Below are 8,934 nucleotides of genomic sequence, written 5' to 3'. Positions count from 1 at the left end.
CCAAGAAAAAGTTTCACTATTCTTTCTACTCTTTTTTATTTTTCCTAACATATTTGTTGATGTGATCAAAAAGGGAGAAATTAGGGATTAAGTTAAGGGAGAGGTATGTAATTTAATATTTTTCTAATACTGAATTGATTGTATTTTATTGCAAATTAATATTGTTTTAGTGTTTGGTTTAACCCAAACTTAATTTGGATTGATTCACATCAAAAATGAGGAGATTGTAAGTATCTCAGATTGATTTTGATGTGATCAACTAAGTTAAATTAGACTCTGCATTATTTTGTAACTCCCCGGCCCGGGCGGACCCCACCGAACCGAACCGGGAACGCCACCACAATTGCCCATCGGGTTGACGACTAACTCCACAGACCACCGGAGGTCCTTTCAGCGTGCTTTGTCCTCACTCGCACGCACCCTGGAAAACTTCCCAGGAGGTCACCCATCCTAAGATTTCTCCAAGCCAAGCACGCTTAACTTTGGAGTTCTTAAGTTTGAGCTTCCGAAAAGGAAGGTGCACCTTGGTGATATGGATAGTATCATCTAACCTTTTAAGTCATATTTAACCAGAATCTCAGAACCGGAGTATTACAATCACCCCCACTTAAAGACACAACGTCCTCGTTGTGTAACCACAAATCACACCACAAACAAATCCCAGAATCTCCCTCGCTAGGTGGTGCCCTGGGTGCTCCTACCACAGGCGCACTCACGGTTGCAAGGTCGCTCTGATACCATCTGTAACGCCCCGGCCCGGGCGGACCCCACCGAACCGAACCGGGAACGCCACCACAATTGCCCATCGGGTTGACGACTAACTCCACAGACCACCGGAGGTCCTTTCAGCGTGCTTTGTCCTCACTCGCACGCACCCTGGAAAACTTCCCAGGAGGTCACCCATCCTAAGATTTCTCCAAGCCAAGCACGCTTAACTTTGGAGTTCTTAAGTTTGAGCTTCCGAAAAGGAAGGTGCACCTTGGTGATATGGATAGTATCATCTAACCTTTTAAGTCATATTTAACCAGAATCTCAGAACCGGGGGGTATTACATATTTGATATCTTGTGTCTAAGTGTGCAAGGACTTAGGAATACAATAAGTCAAACAAAAGATACGGCGAGCAAGAAGGATGACATGGGAAATGAGTCGATGGGCTCGATATATCCGAGAGATAAAAAACTACAGAAGAGTACACTATCAGACGAGAAGGATGCGTGCAGAGCGTTCGAGGGACAAAAAGTTGAGAAGGAAGGCGTTGGCTAACTGTAGTCGTTGGTTGACCATTGAAGAGTGTAGGTGCAGTGGAGGCCGGCAAGAGGGGGTGAATTGCTGAAAACAAAAATAAAATTACTCTCCTCAGATTTCAACTCAATTAATGTAATAGTAAATAAAATAAAGGTAGAAATAAAAGCAGAAACAGGATTTAACCTGGTTACAACCAAGAGGGTTGTTAATCCAGGGCAGTAAGAAAGCGCACTAAGAAAATTCTCCTTTGTTGAAGGCGAAGAAGCCTTTTACACTCTAATGGCTCAGAACTACTACTAGAAAATGCTTACAGAGTTGAATGTAGAAGTTGTTATGAATTCCTAGTTCCAGGGGCCTTTAAATAGCCTCTGGAAATCTGATCTCGAAGGTCCAAGGTGCCTCCAATAGGGGTCCAAGGCGCCTCCAAGTGGTGAGCGGATAAAACTTTATCCGCAGCTCGAAACGGTCAGTTTGACCTGTTGAAGGCGCCTTCCAAGGTGGCTATTTCATCTAAATCTTCTTCAACCACCGGGAATTAAAGGGGAGTTAGTTCCAATTTTGCTTACTCTTGCATTTAAATTCATACTTTGTGTTTAATTTTTCTCTAATAAATTCTTTATACGTTTCTTTAGTCTTATACTTTGCATTTTGCATTTTATTTTCATACTTTGCATTTAGTTAAGTATACATAGCATTTCATTTGAATAAATTCTCCATGGAATTCTCTAAGTAATATTTTTAAGATGGTAAAAGTCTCTTAAATTTGATCATCAATTTTAGGTCATTGGACATGATTGGATATTCTACTTACATGATATTGGTTAAAATGGTGGTGGATTCCAATTTGATCAATTGAACATGATTGCATGAAAATTACCTAGTGAGGACCACCACAAGCTTAAACTCTATTATTTTCTCTTGTGTGGCATGCACTAATAGCAAATTAAACTCTAGAACTTGCTTAGTTTCTTTTCAAAGTCACAATAGCATAGGTGTGCATGGAGATGAAGGATATATGTCATTCTTGTTTCATCATAAATTCTAATTTCTTTCTCCACAATTTTCTTGAAACATCCTTAGCTAGCATTTTAATCTTTGATCATTTTTGCTTGCCACTCTTCTTTTATTGAGAGTTGTGGATAATATTCTTGATGAGCTAAATCACCAAGATGGACAAGGGATTAAGTGAGGGGCTTGTATGAGTTTGGAGATCTTGATGATTTTGGATGATTTCATGCCCTTGCTATTGGTGCTTGATGTGTACAATGTGCAGTAATTAAGGCCGAGAATTGAAGATTCTGTTCTTTAGTGTTGTTGGTTCAGAAGTTTGATGTTTTAAACTAAAGGGCAGCAGATGGCACTTTAACCGGTGAGCAATTTTCTAATTCTGCTGGACAGGATTTAGAAGTGTCAAGTTTTCTAGAATTCTAAATTCACAGTAACTTTTTAATTGATGCTATTAGCCGAGACAAGATGGGAATCAAGCTATTGTTTGATTAAATGATTGTTAAGTTTTTTTTATTTTATGGGAACAATTGTTGAAGCTTGAACTGAATTTGCAGTAACATCAGTGTGATATTGATGCTGCAAATCTGAAATGCAGAATTCTGTAGAATGGAGTTTCAGCTGTGCAGTGTTGATGAATGGAGTATCAAAAATTTAGAAATAATATCAAGGAAGGAAGAATCTTATAAGAAGTGTTGTAAAGTGAAGAAACAAATGGGAAGTTGGCATTAATAGCTTCTACCAAGATTCATTTCCATTACTGAAAAGTATGAATCTGAAAGTGCAGAATTTTGGAGTTGCAGAATTGTGAAGAATTGTGTGCAGAATTGTGCCAATTGAAAAAAAAAAAAACAAATTGTAACAAACTAGCGTTGCTGAAACTTGTTAAGTTTTGAAGGATGAATTGGTAAAGATCTTAAGAGTTTTGATGGAAAGAAATTGAAATTTTTGAAGGCCTAATGGTGGCTAATTGATACAAAGCCAGGAAGCTGTGCAAGAATCAGCTGGATTACTGCAGAATGCAGTTTGATTCTTGATTTATTTAATGCTTTGTGTGGTTCTATGAACTGAAGATTTAGAGTACATTCTTTGTAATTTAAGCATGCAGTGCCAATGGATGAAATTCTGAAAGTATAAGCTTGATTTCAATGCTAGAAGCAGTAAAAGAGAATTCTATTACAGAGTTTAGAAATCTGAAATCTGCATTTTGCTATACTTAATGGAGACCAAGCTATTTGTCCAGTTGCAATTTGAAATCTAAACGTCATTTTAGTCGTGACAGATGATGAGATTATTTTATCGGAGTTATTGGAGTTTAGATTGAAAGTTGAAGACAAATCTGAGATGTAAGTTAAAGGGCTGTAAAATGCAGAATGAAACAAACAGAATGGATATCAGAAACAAATTAGTGAAGCTGGATATAATTTCCTGAATATTGCAGTGCTAAATGAAAGGATTCTTTAAGCTTAATCATGTGAAGAACAGGCCCAATTAGCTTTGAATTTTGGAATTTGATACTATGGTGATACATTCAAAACATCATTGGCAAATTTGGGAGAAGGGTTTTGAAGTTAATGAATTCTGAAATCTAGCCATGCTGAACACTGCCAGCCACTAGAAGCAGATTGGTTTAAATCTACGAGCATCCATCTGTAGGATCTAAATCACAACTAAAATGTACTTCTAATTCAACAAGGAATGAGTTCTAACTAAAGATGAAGAAACCAATTGTAAAAGCAGAGAAAAAAAAATCAGTAAGCTGACAGAGATGCTGGAATGCAGAAACAGAGATGTTGATATGCTGGTAATTTGATCATTATGGATCCAAATTCGGAATTGAATTGGTGAGCATCATTTTACTTATGAAGCACTTGAAGATAGCATCATTTAATCTGAAAAGAAGGAAGACAGGGTTAGTAATTGATACTCAAGCAGTGAAGTAAAATGCTGGAAACAGAACTGCAGAATTGAAGTGCAGAGCTGGAAATTGAAGTACAGTCTATTTCAGATTTGTATCAAGATTTGGAATGTAATATTCAAATGACAGAAGCTTAATCAAAATTTAAGAGTAAGCTGGAAATAAATGTTGAGAAATGATAAGGGGTTGTATTCTTTGTTGATCAGTTCCATTCACGATAGCTTCAGAAACTTAATGCTGAATCTGAAATTACAGGAATTCAGTGCTGTTATCAGAGGATAAAAGCTGGGTAGCACCTTAATTCTTTGAGCTGGATCTTGAATATGAAGTCTAAAACCTTGGAATTTTGGGAGCTGCAACTTTTCAAATTCTTGCTGAATTCTAAATCAACTCCAGCAACTAGATTTGGATTAGTAAAGTCTGTATTTACCTCAACATACATGCATTGTGTCAACTCTAAATGCTGATTTTGACCAATAACAACCTAAAATGTCTTCCTGTTAATTTCAGAATTGATAACTAGAGTGTAGTATTAGTTCATCAGCAATGCATTCTGAAATTGATTTATGAAGTGTTGGTTTTTCTTGTGAAAAACTTTGGGGTTGCAAGAAACCAAAGTCTTGATACTGAACCTGAAAAGCATCCTACTGGAATCACATTTTTGAATCTGAAAACGAAATATACAGTTCTGAAATTTTCAGAAACGGAACCTTAAGTCTGGTGGTTCACTGCAGTGCAGAATTCAAGAAGTTGGTATGAGTTTTAAGAAATGATTCTGGAATTTTGTTGTTGTCATTAACTTAGCTGGAAGTTTAGGTCATTTTTTCTAGCATTCAAGAAATATGGAATTTCTAGAATCTGAACTTTGAAGTGCAGAATTTAGAATTGTGCTGTAATTATGACATCAGAATTTTGTTTGCTCCTTTAACCATGTGACATTGTGGTATAGCTGAGGATGAATACAAATATTTGGATACCAGTTTTATTCGGATTTGGGATGCAGAGAACAGGAATGGATTGGAAACTTGTAGAGTTTGATCTCTGATTTTTGAAATACAGCAGCTATGTAGAATTAGAATCCAGATTCAGGCTTCATCAACAATTGTGAATGGAACTGATTGCTGAAATTGTCCAGTCTCATTGCAGTGCATAGAATTAGAGGTCTAAAACCATATTCCTTGCTGGAATGCAGAATGAAGACAATACCTACAAGTACATGTTTAGTGCCAAACTTCTATGCCAATTTTGATTAGTAACAACAAGAGTATCAAGCAATTAGATAGCATGATGAGTTTAATTGTCCGAGACGGCCAACAATTTAAGTGTGGGGGAGAGAGTTCTTCTTCTTCTATGGTAATTTGAGATTATTTTTGTTTCCAAATTCTAAAATTGAAGTGTAAAATCAGTGAACAGTGGCAAAAGAGTATCAAGTGGAGACATTGTATCAAGATTTTTGGATAGCGTCAAATGGAAGGGGAGTTTAGCTTGATCTTTTGAATTGATAAAAACAAATGAAATTTATCTCTTTACACATCAAATTGGGCAACTCATCAAGTATATTCCTCCAATACTCTCATCTTCTCATTTTCTTCATTGAGTTATTTTCTTTTGCTACAACATTCATTTCAATTGCTCCTTTTGCTTCCATTTCAATTCTTCATGATAAATTCCTTTTGATTCATGTATGCTATGTTTTATAGTGGTGGAGAATTAGAAAATAAGCAAGTTTATGGTAGTGAAATGTTGTGAGTTGCATTGAGTGAGCTCCACTTGTACACATGTTTGAGTGTGAGAGATAGATTAGGTAAATTCCTTGTGAGATGCAACTTGCTTAATTTTTTCGATTGGATTGAAACTACCATACCTACTGATTATTGTTTGGATTGTATTCATGATTGTTAGTGATTTTTAAGATGATCTTAGTTAAATTCTTTTTACTATCTTTTAGATATTGCTAGGGAATTTTCTATGGAGATGATTTTGAGTTTTCCTTACTTTCACGGGGCGTTCAAGACTAAGTGTGGGGGATTTGATAACCATGATTTTATTGTATTATTTTGATTCATTTATGCATGGTTTGATGTTATGTTCATAGATAAAACCTAGATTTACATCACATTTCATGCATTGTCTTTATTTTGGGCTTAATTACAAATTATCTTATTTTTGGTGTTATTTGGTGCTAATATTTAACTCTTATTTTGTAGGCATCAAAGGATCTTATATTTGGATCTATTTGGACCGAAATTGGGCTCGAATCGGAGTTTAAACGAGAAGATCAAGCTTTGGGTCGATTTGGGTCGTTCATCAAGAATAGGAGAGATCTGGACCATCCGTTGAAGATCTGGCCGATTCAACCTAATGGGGAGCAGATATGAGCCATTGATGAAGATCCAGAAGTTTTGATCCAGATCTGAGTTCATCTAGCCATTGATCCAGCCCGAAACAATCTGGACCGTTCACTGAAGACTGGGCCGATCTGGGCCATCCAGTGATGATCTGATCGATCCGACCTACGGGAGGGTAGATCCAGACCCTAGATCAACATCAGTACCATTGGATCAGATTTTGGATGACTTTTCACCGTTGATTTAGCCCGGAATCATCTCAACCGTCCATTCCAGATCCAGATCTGATTTAAATGAGAAGCTATAGTAGCCAGCTTCTTCGTCGACTCTTCCGCGCACAGCGCCGCGTCCCGCGAGATTTCCAGTGGATTCCGACCACCATTCCTTCTCCGATCATCCTCCCGAGCTTCTACCTTGGTGGAAGACTTCTTAGCAGCTCATCCCGATCATCTGGAGCACCGGCGGGTGTTCTCTCCGGCGGAAAATCTGCTCGCGGCAAATCTCTGTTTCACCTCAGATTTGGAGGTGGTCCTCCAAATCTGAGGTCCGATTCCCATCAGTGACGCTTGGAGGTGGTCCGCCGGCGTTATTGAGATTCATCTGATGCACATCTGCAATCCACGACTTCCATCCAGATTCATAGAGCTCCGGTAGCAGATTTCCAGCATTTTCGGCATTTTCTTGGGTTCGGGTTGTTTCCAGCGTGTCGGGGGTGGTCCGTCGGCACTTGTGAGCATTCCTCGAACTGATTTGCAGCTTAGAATCTCCACTGAGGTCCGAAATTAGGTGGTTTCGATTTTGGTACTCTTGTGTGACGGTAAGAGTATGAAGTTTGTGAGTTGATTGTGAGAGGATTGGTTTTTATTTCATTCTAGTTCTTTTTCTTACTGTTCAACAGCTTAGAACAGATTTATTTTAATGGTTGTTATGTTTTAGCAAGTAGTTTAGCATTTCTTTACTTAATTGAAGCTTAGTTTAAGTCTTCTTTGAAGCTTGTTTAATTGATAAGTTGTAGGTTTCAAATTAGGGTTTAAATCATGCTTTAGATTATATTTATTTCTGTCTTGTAATTTCATATGTAGTTTAAGTGTGGTGATGATTAAATTATAATGTAGGGTGACAATGCATTATGATTTGATTATTGGCACACAAGTAGATTTCACTATTGCTTTAGATTAATTTCTTATTCGCTATACTTTACTTTTGTTAGATTTAGATTCAAGCTTAAACCCCCCATTTATTTGCAAAACTCCCCAATTCCATTTTTATATCGAAAACCCCAAAAATAGGAATAAAATACGATCCTAAGATTACATCATATTGTTGGTTCCTCGAGAGAGATCCTGGGCTTGTTACTACAACATTATTGTTTAATTAAGGGGTTCAGTGGAAAATACATTGTTAATTTGATAAGCCTATTTGTGACATTTAATATAGATTTTAGGCGATATCAAGGTGCCTCCAAGCTGGCAACTCACATTCCAGCTTGCTTTCTTCAGCTTCCGACGCTCCGTTCTTTTGGGTGATTGCGGCCAACCGGAATAGGACTCACCCGAACTCAATTCCCGGCCTTCTCCTCGAGCAGCCTTCCGTCCCGGCTTAACGTCCCTCGAACGCCGCGCATGTTCTTCACGCCCACCAGAATACTCTTTCGCAGCTCTCTCATTGTAACGACCACCCTTCTTACTACTACTACTACTCTCTAGGAGTGACCGTTACTTAACTACTAACTCTACTTAACCGGTACGCTACTTAACTACGAGAAATCCCTACCGAAAAATTTCGGCAGAGTTTCCCCTGTACCGGTGACCAAATCCATAATACAAACAATCTATACTCAGCCACAGGCGGCTGGAACATATATTTTCACAACCACGCAGTAATAATACACACTATAACTAAAAGAGAGCTATTCTAGCAATAGTAAACAAACATAACTCCAACAGTAGGACATATCAAGCTACAAGTACGAATTAAACTCCATTACAATCTCAACTTCATAAAAGCATTTAAGAAGAAAACTAAAAACATAAACTGAAACTCTAAACAGATAGGTCCTGAAAATTTGCTAGCAAACTCTGGATCTCTCCATAGTCCAGTCACCACATACCTTCATCACCACCACCATCCTGTCGCCTCCCTTTTATATCTTAGCTTTTCCTTTATCTGCAGTAGGAGGAAAGAAAAATGGATCTATAAGCGAAAACGCTTAGTAAGTACTAATCTATCTCACAAAACTCGAAGTGCATAAAAATAATGCAATAATACTGAAACTGAAATGCTAAAGCAAATCCGCATGTGCTCATGGTATACAGAAAATGAAACTGAATACTAAACATACTCACTATCTAACAGGATAATAAGAAATCAACACTGTAAGCTTAGAATTAAAGAAACTGCCTTTTTATTTATTCTA

General features: G+C 37.6%; 1 long non-coding RNA gene across 1 annotated transcript; it reads right to left on the bottom strand.

The window, feature by feature from the left end:
• Window positions 1-3,802: 3,802 nt before the first annotated feature.
• LOC121973662 lies at window positions 3,803-8,685 on the bottom strand. The gene is made up of 2 exons (XR_006109700.1): window positions 8,629-8,685; window positions 3,803-4,144 (listed from the first exon to the last, which is right to left on the bottom strand). It is a non-coding gene; the product is annotated as an uncharacterized LOC121973662 (long non-coding RNA).
• Window positions 8,686-8,934: the final 249 nt, after the last annotated feature.

This window comes from Zingiber officinale, chromosome 4A (genome assembly GCF_018446385.1).
Source record: "Zingiber officinale cultivar Zhangliang chromosome 4A, Zo_v1.1, whole genome shotgun sequence".
Classification (NCBI taxonomy): domain Eukaryota; kingdom Viridiplantae; phylum Streptophyta; class Magnoliopsida; order Zingiberales; family Zingiberaceae; genus Zingiber; species Zingiber officinale.
The sequence above is the reverse complement of the archived record's forward strand: the minus strand, read 5'-3'. Positions and strand labels throughout refer to the sequence as shown.